Below are 16,843 nucleotides of genomic sequence, written 5' to 3' on the forward strand. Positions count from 1 at the left end.
GAGGGAAAAGACGTGAGAAAAAGACGACAATATCATTTACTCAGAGTTTCATCTTCAAGCTTTAACTCACATATAACTATAATAAACAATTATCATGTGTTCATTTCATTTCCCACTTATCATTTTTTAGAAACGTATTTACTGTATATTAATACATTTTTTAAATCTGTGAAAAAAATTCGTAATTTTTATGCATTCCACAGTAAATAAATAAGGTTTTGTTTAAAATTTATCCATAACATGACACAATTTCATTCATTTTTTAAATATATTCAAATATTTTTATATACTTATTTGTTATTTTTCATAGTGACAAGCCAATAAATTGTCATTTTTAAATACATTTGTATTTTTGTAAATGTTTTAAAAATTTTTTCTTTTTTTTTCTCTATAAACAAACTGATGAAAAGTGAAACCTTGTGTTCCTGAAGCTGTTCATTTACAATTCATATACAGCAATTATAGATCTTTTTAAAAAGTTTAGTTCTATAGATGACTCGAGAATATTTACAATAGAGAAAATTCTTGGCTAACTTTTTCCTATCAAAATGGAAATTAAAAATTCATCTTTAATTCAAATCGATTAACAAACATTTTAATATTAATGCTTTATGACTTGTGGACTTCTTTTTATTTTTTTGGCATTTTCCAAAATCATTCTTCAGTCCAAATATTGATGAACCTGTGACTACTCCCAAAAACACGAGGAACAGAGCTTCACATGGACACACACGCTACAAGAACATTTTCAGGACAGAGTAAAAACTCTTGGACTTCTCAGCCACATGCTGCAGCGTAAAAGGAAAAAGAAGCACTTCAAAATGTCCTGTCAGAAAATTCATCAACTTCACAATGATTGTTTTCCCGTAACATCTCGTCTCTGGGTGTGTTACTCTGAGGCGCATCAGCTGTGTGAAGCTGTAACGGTGCACAAACTTTTGCACACTACTGTAAATATGACACTACAGGACGTAAGAAATATGAGGCACTGAAGGAGCTGCAGCGGCTGAGGAATAAACGCTCAGCAAAATGTTTATTTTCTGCGGCTTCTAATGAAGTGTGTGTGTGTGTGTGTGTGTGTGTGTGTGTGTGTGTGTGTGTGTGTGATGGATAGCGTACACAAGCGGTGGTTGTTAGCGATGCACACTGAGTGGGTTTATACAGGATTTAACGCCTGAAAGCATCAATCTCGATCCGTCCATTGATTATTCCTGATCGACTGCTTTTCCTGAAATCAGTCTGAGTCTCAGCGAGCAGATGAACAATGCTCCTGATTCAGGAGGAACCTTTCTGAGGACCAGGTGATATTCCTGATCCTTCAAATCAAACGACTTTCCATTGTTCCGTATCGAGCCGTAAAGACAATATGATCAAACTCCAGGAACAGGAACTACATGGCTGCACCTTCATCACCTTCATCATCTTCATCACTTTCACCAAGAAAAATGTTGTCACACACACACACACACACACACACACACACACACACACACACACACACAAGCTCAGAAATAGTTTTTAGTGAGTAAACAGTAAATGAGAGCAGCAGAGGGGATCGTATTGAGAGTGAAGATGATTTGGTTGATGATGGATCTGATGGAGTTTATGGACCAGTGTGAAAGTTTTAAAGGAATGAATGAAGAAAATAATTACAGGGACAATGTGGAGCTGCAACTCGTTTACATTTACTTCTAATCTTATTCACTTGTTCATTTATTTGTTTGTCCATCTGTCTGTTCGTTCACTCATTCATTCATTCATCTCTTCATTCATCTATCTATTCATTCATTCATTTATGTATTTATTCATCTGTTCAGTCATTTATTCATCTCTTCATTCATCTATCTATTCATTCATTCATTTATGTATTTATTCATCTGTTCAGTCATTTATTCATCTCTTCATTCATCTATCTATTCATTCATTTATGTATTTATTTATCTGTTCAGTCATTCATTCATCTGTTCATTTATCTATCTATTCATTCATTCATTCATTCATTCAATTGTCCATTCATTCTTTCATTTATTCACTCATCCATCCATTCATTTATCTATTCATTTGTTCATCCATTCATTCCTTTATTCATTCAACCTTAATTATCTCATTCATTCATCTATTTGTTAATTCTTTCATTTGTTCCTTCATTCATTATTTCATTCGTTTATTCATTCGTTCCTTCATTCATGCTTTCCCCCCCTCGTTTTTTTATTCATTTATCCATTCTTTCTCTTAGATTAATGAATGAAAAATGATTATGTGTTTGGATTCTGGAGTGCACACTGGACACGGTGTTGGTCCTTCAGGGAGCACAGTGAAGATGCAGCATCTCAAACACAGATTTCTGTTCAAAAAGATGAAACCAAAGAAGGAAATTCAGAAGAAACCCACATGGACATGGAGAACGTAAAGGTCTGAACTGTAAATCTCTCGTATGCAGCAGCTTGTGGTGTCTCCGCCTCTGTCCTGCTATTGGTTGTTTCCCTAATGAGTCACATTTCTCTTTTTGGACATTTTCTTATGTTGTGTATTTATACCTCTGTGTGTCCTTGTGTTCCTTCGAGAAGTAAAAGTTCACTGTGACTTTGTTCCACTGGCACTGAACTTTAATCTCCAAACTTCAGGTTTGGATTCTTCAGCCTTTTTCTGAGCTACAAATCCACATCTGCATCTGTCTCAAGCCTCTGTGCGTAATGTTGAAAACAATTAGAAAAGTGAAAACAAGGACATAAAAGGTCGAACTTGTGGTTTAGAGACGAGAACATTCATTAGGAGTGTGACAGAAAAATGAAGCAGACAAGTGAAGGTCAGTAATCAGACAAGTGCGAGAAGTTTCTCTGTGTCACTATTCATATGATTCTATAAAAAATTATAACTAAAAAAGATTTTAGAAAAATAAATATGATGTGAGATACACACACACACACACACACACACACACACACATGTTAAAAAACAACAGATCTTGGAATGATGGCAATCAAATCTGCAGTGAAGTCAAGTGAAGGTCTCACAGATTTTACAGCAGGAGTCGAGGAGATGTATTTTATTCTGTTCCCTCTTCAGGATGAGGAGGAGTAAGGAAACCCGTGTCAGGTTCTGTGCTGAGGAGAGAAGATCATTCGGCGTGGTGGAGTGGAGAAGTGCTGCCTCGATGGGAAAATCAATAACTGGACATTGAGCAAAGCTGGAAAGGTCAGGAATCTCCAAGCAGGAAGGAAACTGAAATTATGATGGTTAATGATTTAACCTGAGACAAATACTGGGGAGGAGAGAAGGAGAGGAGAAGAGGATAGAAAAAGACCAGAAGATGAGATGAGTGGATAAATTGAGAGGATAAGACAACAAGTAAACTAGAGAAAGAGAGGATGAGAAGAGGTTAATAATTTAACCTGAGAAAGGTCATGGGTGAGGATAGGAGGAAGATACATAAGAACAAGAAGATAAGAGAAGAAGAGGATGAGAGGACAAGAATAAGAGGATAAGAGAATGAGAGGAAAAGAGAGCAAGAAGATGATAGGACAAGAGGAGGAGGCGAAGGGACAACAGAATGAGAAGATGAGAAAACAAGAGAATGAGATTATAAAACAAATAAAAGGACGAGATGAGAGACAACTGTAAGATGAGATGAAAGGATAAAACAAGAAGATGCGATAAGAGGATTGAGAGAACAGTAGGACAAAAAATACGTGGAAATGCGAAACACCACAACATGGTCATGTGACACGTCAAAACGTTCAGCACAGTACAGAGATCTGATTGGTGCATAAAGTAGTAACGTAGTAACGTCACATGAGGTTATTGGCTCCACCCCTACAAAATAATTCTACAAACAAAAGCCTATAATGACAATGTGTAAGATCTGAAATATTTGCTAATTTATTTAAAAAAATAAAAAATAAAAATAAATACAAAATCGCATGTACGTAAATATTCACAGCTTTTGCTTAATATTTTGTTGAAGCTCATTTGGCATCAATTACAGACTCAAGTCTTTTCGAGTTTGATGCTACATCACACAACACAGAGCTACATCACACAACATAGAGCTCCATCACACAACACAGAGCTCCATCACACAACACAAAGTTTCATCACACAAAACAGAGCTCTATCACACAAAACAGAGCTCCACCACACAAAACAGAGCTCCACCACACCAAAGAGCTCCATCACACAACACAGAGCTCCACCACACACCATAGAGCTCCATCACACAACACAGAGCTCCACCACACCATAGAGCTTCATCACACAACACAGAGCTCCATCACACAACACAAAGTTTCATCACACAAAACAGAGCTCTATCACACAAAACAGAGCTCCACCACACAAAACAGAGCTCCACCACACACCAAAGAGCTCCATCACACAACACAGAGCTCCACCACACACCATAGAGCTCCATCACACAACACAGAGCTCCACCACACACCATAGAGCTTCATCACACAACACAGAGCTCCATCACACAACACAAAGTTTCATCACACAAAACAGAGCTCTATCACACAAAACAGAGCTCCACCACACAAAACAGAGCTCCACCACACACCATAGAGCTCCATCACACAACACAGAGCTCCACCACACACCATAGAGCTACACCACACACCATAGAGCTCCATTACACAACACAGAGCTCCACCACACACCATAGAGCTCCATCACACAACACAGAGCTCCACCACACACCATAGAGCTACACCACACACCATAGAGCTCCATCACACAACACAGAGCTCCACCACACACCATAGAGCTCCATCACACAACACATTGCTACAGGACTAAAGTAAGTGTCTTCACCACATAAAGTACATCGTGTGCAACCAAGTGCAAACAATAAATCAACTAAATTGACCACAAGTGGAATCCAATCAAGTTGTAGAAACACCTCAGGGATGATCAGTGGAAACAGGATGCATCTGAGATCAATTCTGTGTGTCACAGCAAAGGCTGTAAATACTTATGTACATGTGATTTCATTTGTAATAAATTTGCAAAGATTTGAAACAAACTTTTTTCATGTTGTAATTCTGGGGTTTTATTTGTAGAATTTTGAGAAGAAAATCATTAATTTAATCCATTTTGGAAAAAAGATGTAACATAACAACTCATGGAAAAAGTGAAGCTCTGTGAGAACTTTCTGGACGCACTGTATAGAAGCTTTACTCCCATCCTTCTAATTATTCTTATTCTTAATAATCAAAGAATGAATCGGTGGTGTAAGAGCAATAAAACACTGGGGGATGTGCAGTTTGAGGGAAATAATCAGCTTCAGTGTTGTATTTTACTGTAACACACACAGTGTTTCTTTTCCAGCCGATTGCCCAGAGGGCAGATCCGTTTCATTAAGATGATTTAATTCTCCAGCTTTGTGAATCCGTCTTTAATGGAAAATCATTGGGGTTAGAAAAGGAAGCGAAAGAAGACAGATATTCACTCCGAGTGCTGTTTATCTCCTTTATCTTCTGTAATTGAGTCATTTCATTCCTGCTTCATTGCTACAGAATCTGTAATAAGACCGGTCTTGTGTCTGTGATGCTCATCACCATCATCATCATCAATAGGACTGGAGCTCAAAGACGTGACCAGGGTTTATAGCCAGGATGATGAGATGACCTTCGACCCGCCACTTTGCTTTAAATTCAGCATCGGGAGTCGTTTATCAGCTGAATAAGGCTGCTGGGCTGAATAAAAACTCACAGGACTGCAGGCTGCCCGAGGTTCAGAGCACAATGTCCAGGGTTTTATGGATTATTTACAAGAGATGTGCATAATGTTTTCACACTGAGGTCTGAGGAGCAAGTCTGGGATTGTGCTGTCATCATCATCATCATCATCAGCAGCAGCAGCAGCAGCAGCAGCAGCTATATTATACGAGGTGATCTCTAAAAGTTTTAAGACTAGATTGGTAACACACCAACAGGTAGCAGCATGAGGCAGCACGCACAATCACAGGGAGCACCAACCTTCATAAGTCAGTGCGCCAAAAGAATTTTGTCCTGTGTACATCGGGAGCTGGTGATGTTCTGCTCACATGTGTTACCACGTCTGAAAGTTAGAACAAAGAGCAAATGTGAAATCCGACGTGAAACTGATCAAATCTGCCACAGACACATTTGATGTGATTCTGCAAGTTTACGCCGACGCTGCAAACAAGTCGTTTGAGGTGTTTTAAATAGTGGGAGAACATCTCTAGAAGTCGATGAGAGATCAGGAAGACCTTCAACAAGCTCAACCCTGGAAAATGTCTAAATCTATTCTCAGTAACTCATGCATGATGATCGTCAGAGAACAATCCACAACATCGCTGCCGTTTTCAGTGTTTCATATGGAACAGTCCAGGCGATCCTCACGTGGGATTTGAACGTGTGGCAGGCTGTTGACCCAGGAGCAGAAGGAACACCATGTCGAGGTTTGCTGAGAACTCCAGCAGCATTCCGTCCTTCATGAGGAGAATCATCACCGATGATGAACCTCAAGTGTACGGTTACAACTCTAAGACAAAGCAACATTCTTCACAGTGAAGAGCTCGTCATCTCCACGACTGAAAAAGGCGTGGCAGGAGTATCCGAGTGCATGCTCATCGTCTGTTTCTACATTCACCACACTGTGCATCCAGAATTCATCCCCAGGGGCTTCACCGTCAATAACGAGGTCTACTGCCAGTTTTATGGCGTCTGAGGGAGAACATTTAGAGAAAGAGACCAGATCTGTGGCCTCAAAGTCTCAAAACACATAATTCTGCTTTCTCTATCGTCCTCGTTTGAAACAGCTAATGTAAACCCAAACCCATGTTTGTTCTCTGATGTAAGAATTCAGAACCGCATCAGACGCCACCTCAACACCGCTTTAAAGTTCAGGATTAATTGTCTAATTTCCATCAATCTGAACAAATCTCTTAAAGATCATCTTTCTTTAACACACAGCACACACTTGATGCCTCCTGAAACAGAAATGACAGCTGAGCCTGAAGTGCCTCATTAAAAAGATCGTCCAAAAAAAAAGACCTATAAAAAGGGAGGGCAGGGTGGAGGGGTGAGGGGCAGAGGGGGGCAGAGGGGGGCGGGGGTGGAGGGGTTGCTGATGAAGGAGGGTGTAAATGTCAGAGCAAACGCTAACAACTCGCACCGACTCGGTCTCTGTCATCTGAAGGTGTCCATTTATGAAAGGGTAATGAGAACGTCTGCTTCTGCTTCTGTGATCCGTTTAGTAATGCGCTTCTCAGACGGGGTGTGAAGAAAGGCGTTAAAATTAAATGTAGCAAAAAAAAGTACGCTTTTATAACGAGACAAACTCAGCTCAATTATTATTATTATTATTAGTATTATTATTATTATAGCATGGAGTTAGAGCAGCCTTGCACTTAATTAATTATAATATGAATATTATAATTATACTATTAATTAATAAATAAATAAATAAATATCATAATCATCATTTATCTCCTGGGTAGTGTGAATAATGAATTGTGATTGGCTGGAAATTCAGGTGTGAATAGTGGATTGTGATTGGCTGTAAGTTCATGTGTGAATAGTGGATTGTGATTGGCTGTAAGTTCATGTGTGAATAGTGGATTGTGATTGGCTGTAAGTTCAGGTGTAAATAGTGGATTGTGATTGGCTGGAAATTCAGGTGTGAATAGTGGATTGTGATTGGCTGTAAGTTCATGTGTGAATAGTGGATGGTGATTGGCTGGAAGTTCAGGTGTAAATAGTGGATTGTGATTGGCTGGAAGATCATGTGAATAGTGGATTGTGATTGGCTGTAAGTTCATGTGTGAATAGTGGATTGTGATTGGCTGGAAGTTCAGGTGTAAATAGTGGATTGTGATTGGCTGGAAGATCATGTGTGAATAGTGGATGGTGATTGGCTGGAAGTTCAGGTGTAAATAGTGGATTGTGATTGGCTGGAAGATCATGTGTGAATAGTGGATTGTGATTGGCTGTAAGTTCATGTGTGAATAGTGGATTTTGATTGGCTGGAAATTCAGGTGTGAATAGTGGATTGTGATTGGCTAGAAAAGTTCAGGTGTGAATAGTGGATTGTGATTGGCTAGAAGAAGTTCAGGTGTAAATAGTGGATTGTGATTGGCTGTAAATTCATGTGTGAATAGTGGATTGTGATTGGCTAGAAGAAGTTCATGTGAATAGTGGATTGTGATTGGCTGTAAATTCATGTGTGAATAGTGGATTGTGATTGGCTAGAAGAAGTTCATGTGTGAATAGTGGATTGTGATTGGCTGTAAATTCATGTGTGAATAGTGGATTGTGATTGGCTAGAAGAAGTTCATGTGTGAATAGTGGATTGTGATTGGCTGGAAATTCAGGTGTAAATAGTGGATTGTGATTGGCTGGAAGTTCATGTGTGAATAGTGGATTGTGATTGGCTGGAAATTCAGGTGTAAATAGTGGATTGTGATTGGCTAGAAGAAGTTCAGGTGTGAATAGTGGATTGTGATTGGCTGGAAATTCAGGTGTAAATAGTGGATTGTGATTGGCTGGAAGTTCATGTGTGAATAGTGGATTGTGATTGGCTAGAAGAAGTTCAGGTGTGAATAGTGGATTGTGATTGGCTGGAAGTTCAGGTGTAAATAGTGGATTGTGATTGGCTGGAAGTTCATGCGTGAATAGTGGATTGTGATTGGCTGGAAGAGTTCAGGTGTGAATAGTGGATTGTGTTTGGCGGAAGGAGTTCAGGTGTGAATAGTGGATTGTGATTGGCTGGAAGGAGTTCAGGTGTGAATACTGGATTGTGATTGGCTGGAAAGAGTTCAGGTGTGAATAGTGGATTGTGATTGGCTGGAAGGAGTTCAGGTGTGAATACTGGATTGTGATTAGCTGGAAAGAGTTCAGGTGTGAATAGTGGATTGTGTTTGGCCGGAAGGAGTTCAGGTGTGAATAGTGGATTGTGATTGGCTGGAAGGAGTTCAGGTGTGAATAGTGGATTGTAAATGGCTGGAAGGAGTTCAGGTGTGAATACTGGATTGTGATTAGCTGGAAAGAGTTCAGGTGTGAATAGTGGATTGTGTTTGGCCGGAAGGAGTTCCGGTGTGAATAGTGGATTGTGATTGGCTGGAGGTTCAGGTGTGAGTTCAGAGTGTTGGTAGTTTGCGTTTGTCAGTTGAATCTAAATTAATGTGCTGCTTATAAACAACTGTAACCATAGTAACATCCAGTTCCAGTTCCATCCAGAGTGAAAGCGATTGTACACATTTCCTAATGACCTCACTGACCTCCATGGAGGAGTTTTGCATGTGGTGGAACTTCTACAGTGAATACTGTGAGTTTGATAAACGACCCAAAGCACAAGATGAATTTGAGAAGAAGAAAACGTTTCAATGAGAAATATAATGGAAAAACAGCACCAGGATTTACTCCATATCTTTATTTTTATTAATATTAGATGTGTGTGATTCAGAGCAGGGTTTGGGCTTCAGTTTAAAGCCTGTTCAGACTTCTGAGCATGATGCTGTAGTTCTTATATTCTCTGATGGAAAGCACGAATATCTGCTTTATCTTTATAGAAATCTGAAGAGATTATTTGTTTGTGTTCCTGCTGAAAAAAAGCTCTCCTTTGAAATAAACAATGAGTTGATTTTATTTCATGCCTTTTGGAAACGAAGCTCAGAATTTTACAGAGCTGCATTTTTAAATGGTCTTAAGAGCTGATAGAACAGCAACCATTTGCTTGGGTCAAGCGATGGAGGAGAAGGTCAAGCACTTACAATCAGTTACTTCCTACTAAGAACCACACTGCTTTTCTGACCTCGTGATTTCTTCTTTATCTGATCTACTCTACTCCAGGTTCCACCAGAAAAAAACAAGGTTCTTTTTGTTTGCTCCTGAGCTAGTGAAGCATTACTTGGAGAAATGTGATTAGATGAAGAACTTCTCAGCGTTACCTCTATCTATTTTAACTTTCATGTTCATCTTCATTCCAACATCACTTCTTCACCTTCTTCCAACACATTTTTATTCTCTTTCTTCAAATCCTTCCAAAATCCTAATACATCTCCAAAGAATCACATCTGATCCATGAAATCTCAGAAGACCTTCTCAAAACATGCATAAAAAGAACATATGAGGTTCTACAAATGCATCAGAATCTGCCATAAACGACATCCAGACAAATCCTTCTTGATGTTTCACTAATGTTAACCTTAATATCCTTCGGCATCTTCATATCTTCAGGTGGACATCGTCCATCCTTTCCATGAAGAATTTGGTTGGTGTCCCACACATCTTAGTGCTTTCGACACTTCAGTTTTTTCTCATGATGATGAAATATCTTCTTATAACATCTACAAATAATTCACCTTTTTCCTGACTCTTACCATTAGATATCCAGGTTCTGATTTGGATCTCAATGAACATGACCTGAACCTGAATCTCAACAAGACTGAGCTGCTTTATTTTTTTTAGATATTAATTTTAGAAAGTTAATCCTCTTTAGTTATTATTTTTAGAAGATATCGGAGGTCTTATTCAGGTATGCAGGTTTTCCTGCATGAAACATGAGGAGCACTTGGTCTTAGTTCTGTATTAAACTTCTCCTTCCTGGACTTGTATCCAGTTCCTTTTTGAGTTATTGCAAATTTCACTATTTCTCTCCCAGAAGGCCACTAAAGTGTATATAAAGTGTACCCCACAACATTGTATATCTGCTTCAAATGGACATTTGGTGCAACCCAGATGAGGATGGGTTCCCTCTTGAGTCTGGTTCCTCTCAAGGTTTCTTCCTTATGCCATCTCGGGGAGTTTTTCCTTGCCACAGTTGCTCATCAGGGACAAACATACTTACAAAGAACATATTTAGGTTTAATCACCACATTATCTGTGTAAAGCTGCTTTGAGACAATGTTCATTGTTAAAAGCACAATACAAATAAAAATGAATTGAATTGAATTGAATTAAAGTGCTTCTTCACTTCTGCATTTGCATTCTGCAGGGTTTGACTACTCCGACTCGTACCTCAGCCTGACTGGCTTCCAAATGTCTTATTTTACTCACTTCCTGTAGCTCCTTGATGCTTGCCTCCAGAGACAGAAATAGACCAGGCCTCAGGAACTCAAATCCCAGAAGATACAATGAGCACCCCAAGGAAGTGGAAACGTCCATGAGACATCAAATATTTAACAAAAAAATCAATAGTCCTGTCATCTTACAGCTTCAGTCCCAGATCCTGAGCTCAAGTTATAGTCCATGTGGGTTTTTCCTCTGTGGATGCTTCGTCTATCTGGAGGGTGTAACTCCTGCAATTCCTTCAGCCTCCAACCAGGAAAAACCAAAAACTCCCGAACTTCCTACTTGAAAACTTCACATGGTCCCCTCATTTGTTTTTTTATGTGTTTTTTTAGAAAAAATAAATATATTCCAAAACATTTCTCTCCTCTTGCTTCAAATCCTCCAAATGTCCAATAATCCCACCACGTGTCGACTGGCTCCTATCCCATCCTCGATTCACCAGAAATCTCCAAAGACCTTCTCCATTTTATCACATAAAGGCCAAAAAAACGTTTCAGTTAAATTATTCCAACCAGTCTGGCTTCAAAAGCTGAGCTGGTGGACCAGCCAAAGTATTATTAATCCTGTGGATTTGTTGATTGATATCTTCACCACCTTCTTCTCCATGCAGGATCTGACTAAAGTCCCACAGGGCTTCTCTTCCTCTATTTTTTTTAAATTGTTTTCTTTACTCGGTCCCATAATGATAAAATGTATTCTTGTGACATCTACAAATCTTTTCTTTTTTCAATTTCTTGGAATCTGTCTCATTCTCCTAAACCCTGAGCTCCTCAGAGTTCAGGAAGAGACATGAGATCAACATGGCTGCTCCCAGGATGAACAGAACAACAAAGTAGCACTTTTTTTCTTTAACTGAGTTGAATTATACAAGTTGATATAAAAATGTCCAAGACCAGTTTTGTAACACGCCAACAGATGGCAGCACAAGGCTGCACAGTCACAGGGAGCACCGGCTTACATAAGTCAGTGTGCCAAAAAAGATTATACTGTGTACTGAGCCGTGCAACTGGTGCTGTTCTGACCATGTGCGTTACAACATCGGCGATTCTAACCACATGCGCACTCTGTCACCAAGCTCCACCTCACACGTCAGTTTCTTGATGAAAACAACACAATTGCACTTCTGAGCCCACCCTACTCACCAGATTTGGCTTCTGCAGACTTCACCCTCTTCCTGAGTATGAAGATCTAGCTCAAGTGTCGCCATTTTGACTCAATTGCGGAGATCCAGCGCAAATCACAAGGTAATTGACACACTTTAAATAGGAGACTTCCAGGAAACATTCCAAAAGTGGCAGGAACGCTAGGAGCACTGTATTACTGTGCAAGGAGACTATTTTAAAGGAAATGTAGAAAAAAGATAAAAAAAGAGCTCATCTCAAAACGTTTTGATGTAATCCACACGCCTTTGGTTTAAATCAACATGCAGACTTATTCGCTTGACTTTCCAGTTCACTCTTCTGTTCACATCATGGCCAGTTACAGTAACCTGCTGGTTGCCAACAAAAGACAAACATGAAGGCATTCATGTGTTTCCCCACACTTTGCAGCTCGAATGCTTGGAAGCCAAAAATGACATCATGAAGAACTCGGATTTCACACTTCCTAGGTGGAGCATATGGATGCACAGGAGCCTGATGTCCCACCCAGCAGTGTTTCACGCCTCACGCCCAGAGATCTGCTGCAACTCTGACCAGGAGCATGCGCTTACTGAAGATGAATGAATGAATAACATGTAAAACAGAACATATTAAATACTCAACACACAGAAACAATTTTCTTCTGATTCTACAGATTGAGTGCTTGGATGTGGTCAGGTACAGAGCAGTTCACAATCCAACACCCAGTAGCAGATGTGGCAAATGAACATGGCTGCAATGGACTACAACATCCAGAAAACACACAATTTTGCCCTGGTTATGCTGTCCTGGTTTCAAACCAGTGGCGTTTCTCATTTCTGGTGCCAGTTTACTCTGTTAATTCATCCTTTGACCTTCCGCTTCTTGATGACCCGGGTTCTTGATTCTTATTCTGGATTTGTCGCCCATTTCTTCATTAAAGCTGCAGTTGCATCTGTTAACATTTAACAAGACTCATCAAATGAAATGCATACTGGCCTCAAAACCTACAAATATACATAATTTTCGATTCTTCCTTTTCTTCAGTGCCACCAGATCTGAAAACGAACAGATTTTTTTTTTACAAACCTTATTTTATCTCCTGACTGGTAGAGCTAAGTGCTGAAAAGTGGCAATGTGTCACCATGTGACAGATGGGAACCTCACCCTGCCATCTTTTCATCCGTTTAAAACCTTGCTAAAAAGATGCATCCAGGAAAGATGGTGTGATATCACATTTTGGCATTTCAAACAATCCTGAAGAACACACTACAAACCTGTTTACGAAATTGTGAAAAATCTTCTGTCTTTTAAATAAAAAATCTGTAAATTGAAAGCTGTCATGTGTTCAAGAAACACCATGGGACCAAACCTGAGATATTTGTAGACCGCGTCCTTTAGTTTGGTTGCACTGGAACCGAGCTGCGACTCCAGTGAATGTGACTGTACGTGGGTAGGCACTTGTAAATGAAAAAAAGTAACCTGGATATTTGTTTCAGCTGATTAACTGTTTTAATATCCAGCATCTCCTTAGTAAACACATTTTTGAGCAGCAGAAATTTAAGACACGACCTTAACCAGACCCCCTTACCCAGACCCCCTCACCCAGACCCCTTTAACAGACACCCTTACCCAGACCCCCTTACCCAGACCCCCTCACCCAGACACCCTTAACCAGACACCCTTACCCAGACTCCCTTACCCAGACCCCCTCACCCAGACCCCTTTAACCAGACACCCTTACCCAGACCCCTTACCCAGACCCCTTAAACAGACACCCTTAACCAGACACCCTTACACAGACCCTTCTTAACCAGACACCCTTACCCAGACACCCTTACCCAGACCCTTCTTAACCAGACACCCTTACCCAGACACCCTTAACCAGACACCCTTACCCAGACCCCTTACCCAGACCCCTTTAACCAGACACCCTTACCCAGACCCCTTACACAGACCCTTCTTAACCAGACACCCTTACCCAGACACCACAAACCCAGACCCTTCTTAACCAGACACCCTTACCCAGACACCCTTACCCAGACCTTTCATAACCAGACACCCTTACCCAGACACCCTTACCCAGACCCCCTTAACCAGACACCCTTACCCAGACACCCTTACCCAGACACCCTCCCCAAATGACCTTAACCAGATGACCTTAACCACATGACCTTAACCTGACACCCTTAACCAGACATCCTTATCCATACACCCTAATCCAGATCTCTTATTCAAACCCCCTTATCCAGAGATTATAACACTTATCACATTATAGGTATAAAATCTATAAGGTAACTGATAAGACTGAGAGGTTTAAGGACCTTGCTCAAGGTACTAGCAGTGTTGCTGAGATTTAAATTCTGGTTAGAAGTCCAGAGTCTTAATCACTGAGCTACAGTTTCCTTCATATTACGCAAATGTATGTGTTACGTTGAGTTCTTTGGGCATGTCTGTAATGATGTAAGGTGAACTTCATTCGCCAGGAGATGAGTCTGAACCCAGACCAATGCTGTGGGGGAAACTGCAGGAACTTTTTCTATCATGTTGGACTGCTCGGAATCAATCAAGAGCACTGCCACTCAACACCTCGAACAACTTCATGCAGCACCGCCGTAAACTTGTCAAATCATAATAAACATTTCTGTGGCATATTTCCCCAGTTTCATGCAGAATTTCCTATTTGCTGTTTGTTCTGAGTTGCTGTTCATGATGAAATCACAGACGTGCGAAGGTCGGTGCTCCCTGTGACTGTGCTGCCATCTGTTGCCATGTTACATAACTAGTCTCTAAACTTGTTGATACCACCTAGTACTATGTATTATCAGTGGTGGGCCGTGTATTTGGTACCTGGGCCTTCAGTGTGGACGTACCCGACTTACTCCACCTCTTAATACACCACTATCACATCACAATTATAGAAACCATCAATACAATACAAAAACACAATATAACAACACGCTGCATTACAGAGAGACATTTCACATATGGAGGTGAAAACCATTTTACTAAAACAACAAACCCAGTTACACTCCAAACCTCTACACTACAACCACAACTGTGCACCTACAACATCTGGAGCAGTTCACAATCAATATTTGTCTAATAACATGGAAAAAACTTTAAAGAAACCATTGCTAATCGTCTTTAAGGTAAAAAGGCCAGCAGTACTGACTTTGAAGGCTCTGGGCAGATTAGATTGTCATGGCAGCACATAGAGGCTAAAATCTGATTGGACAAAAAATCTACAATCCACATACACGTACTGGAAGCAGTGCAGCCAAGAGAAACGCTATGAAATGAAGAGAAGAAACTGTTGCAAATGAATTAATACAATTTCATGAAACAAATATTAGAATTTAGGTTGTAAATGTAGGTCAGTGCTTCTGATGGTGTTTAGTCCAGCAGAGAAGGATTTACTGACCCTGACTGCACTACTGTGTATTATACTACACTATACTACAAACAACATGCAATAGAACAACATCAATCATTTTCACTTCCTGCCACATATTTATTTTATTTGGAAACCTCAAGCCAAAAAAAAACCGAATTGAGAATCTCCAGCTTTTTCTCCTCAGCACACATTTCTTCCCTGAACAGGTCCCGGGATCGGCTCAGGTCTGTTTATCCGTCTCTCACAGATCCAGTCTGATGACTCTGCACTATAAAAGCTTTTCCTGACAGCACAGGGAGGATTTTTAAGACTCTGTAAGACTCTTGTGTGCCATGAAGGGTGACATGAAGCTTTGTCAAACGCGACTTCAGTATTCATAGCGCGCCTCTCGTACCGCAGTGTGAAGAGATATGACTGCTAACGTTTCCACCTGACCACCACATCGCACACTTCTATTTCATCTATTTTTTGCATTAGGCAATGCTTCGCGATTTTATTTTTATTGCTGTCGGAATCTGGATTGCAGCAGTGTTCCGTCAGGACCAGCAAGACCTTCTCTGCAGACCGAAACTCTATCAGAATCACTGAATTAATTTTTTATATATTTGTCCATGAATATTATTAAATTCTTCTTAATAGTCTAGTCTCTTCATTTCATAGTGTTTCTCTCCAGTGTACCACTGAGTCTAAGTTCTGGTTCGAGTTTCTATCCAATCAGATTTTAGTCGTCACCTCACGTATTGATGCAAGTCCAACAGAAATGAACAGCACGAGCTCTCGTTAGATCTATGGTGCTTGAAGTTGTTGTTTTAACCAATCAGATTGCGAATTGCTGACACAGAGGCCCTCTAGAAGGCATCCGATAACATCAACATTTTCACAAACTTTGATTGGACGGTCAGAGAGCGTCACTAGTCACAGCTCACAAACCAGTGTCTGTAGCAAAGTTCACATTCATGTGAAATTAGTAGCTGTTTTTTTATTCCACAATGACTGACAGAGGAGATTTGGTCACAGATGCACTTATAAGGACGTTTACAGGATGGAAATTTCAAGAAAAGCTGGACATCGTAAGGAAAAGTCGGCCAAAAAAACATTTGTTAAGCTTTTTACTTTAGCTTTTTATTTTTGGAGAAAATTTCAAATCCCCATGAAAACTGTAATTCACAAAAACAATGTATGAAAATGCTCTGAAACCATTAGATGAGGTGAATATCGGTGCTTCTGCTGGAGATGATGTATGTGGAGGTGCAGTTGTGGCGCCAGTGAAAGGAGAAGTATTGAATTATTGT

General features: G+C 40.1%; 1 protein-coding gene across 2 annotated transcripts in view; it reads right to left on the bottom strand.

Moving 5' to 3' along the window:
• The window catches only part of tspan4a (tetraspanin 4a), a 104,289-nt gene that overhangs the window by 22,144 nt on the left and 65,302 nt on the right, over positions 1–16,843 (bottom strand). The window lies entirely within an intron of this gene.

The sequence above is a fragment of the Silurus meridionalis genome, chromosome 13 (genome assembly GCF_014805685.1).
Source record: "Silurus meridionalis isolate SWU-2019-XX chromosome 13, ASM1480568v1, whole genome shotgun sequence".
NCBI classification, from domain to species: Eukaryota; Metazoa; Chordata; class Actinopteri; order Siluriformes; family Siluridae; genus Silurus; species Silurus meridionalis.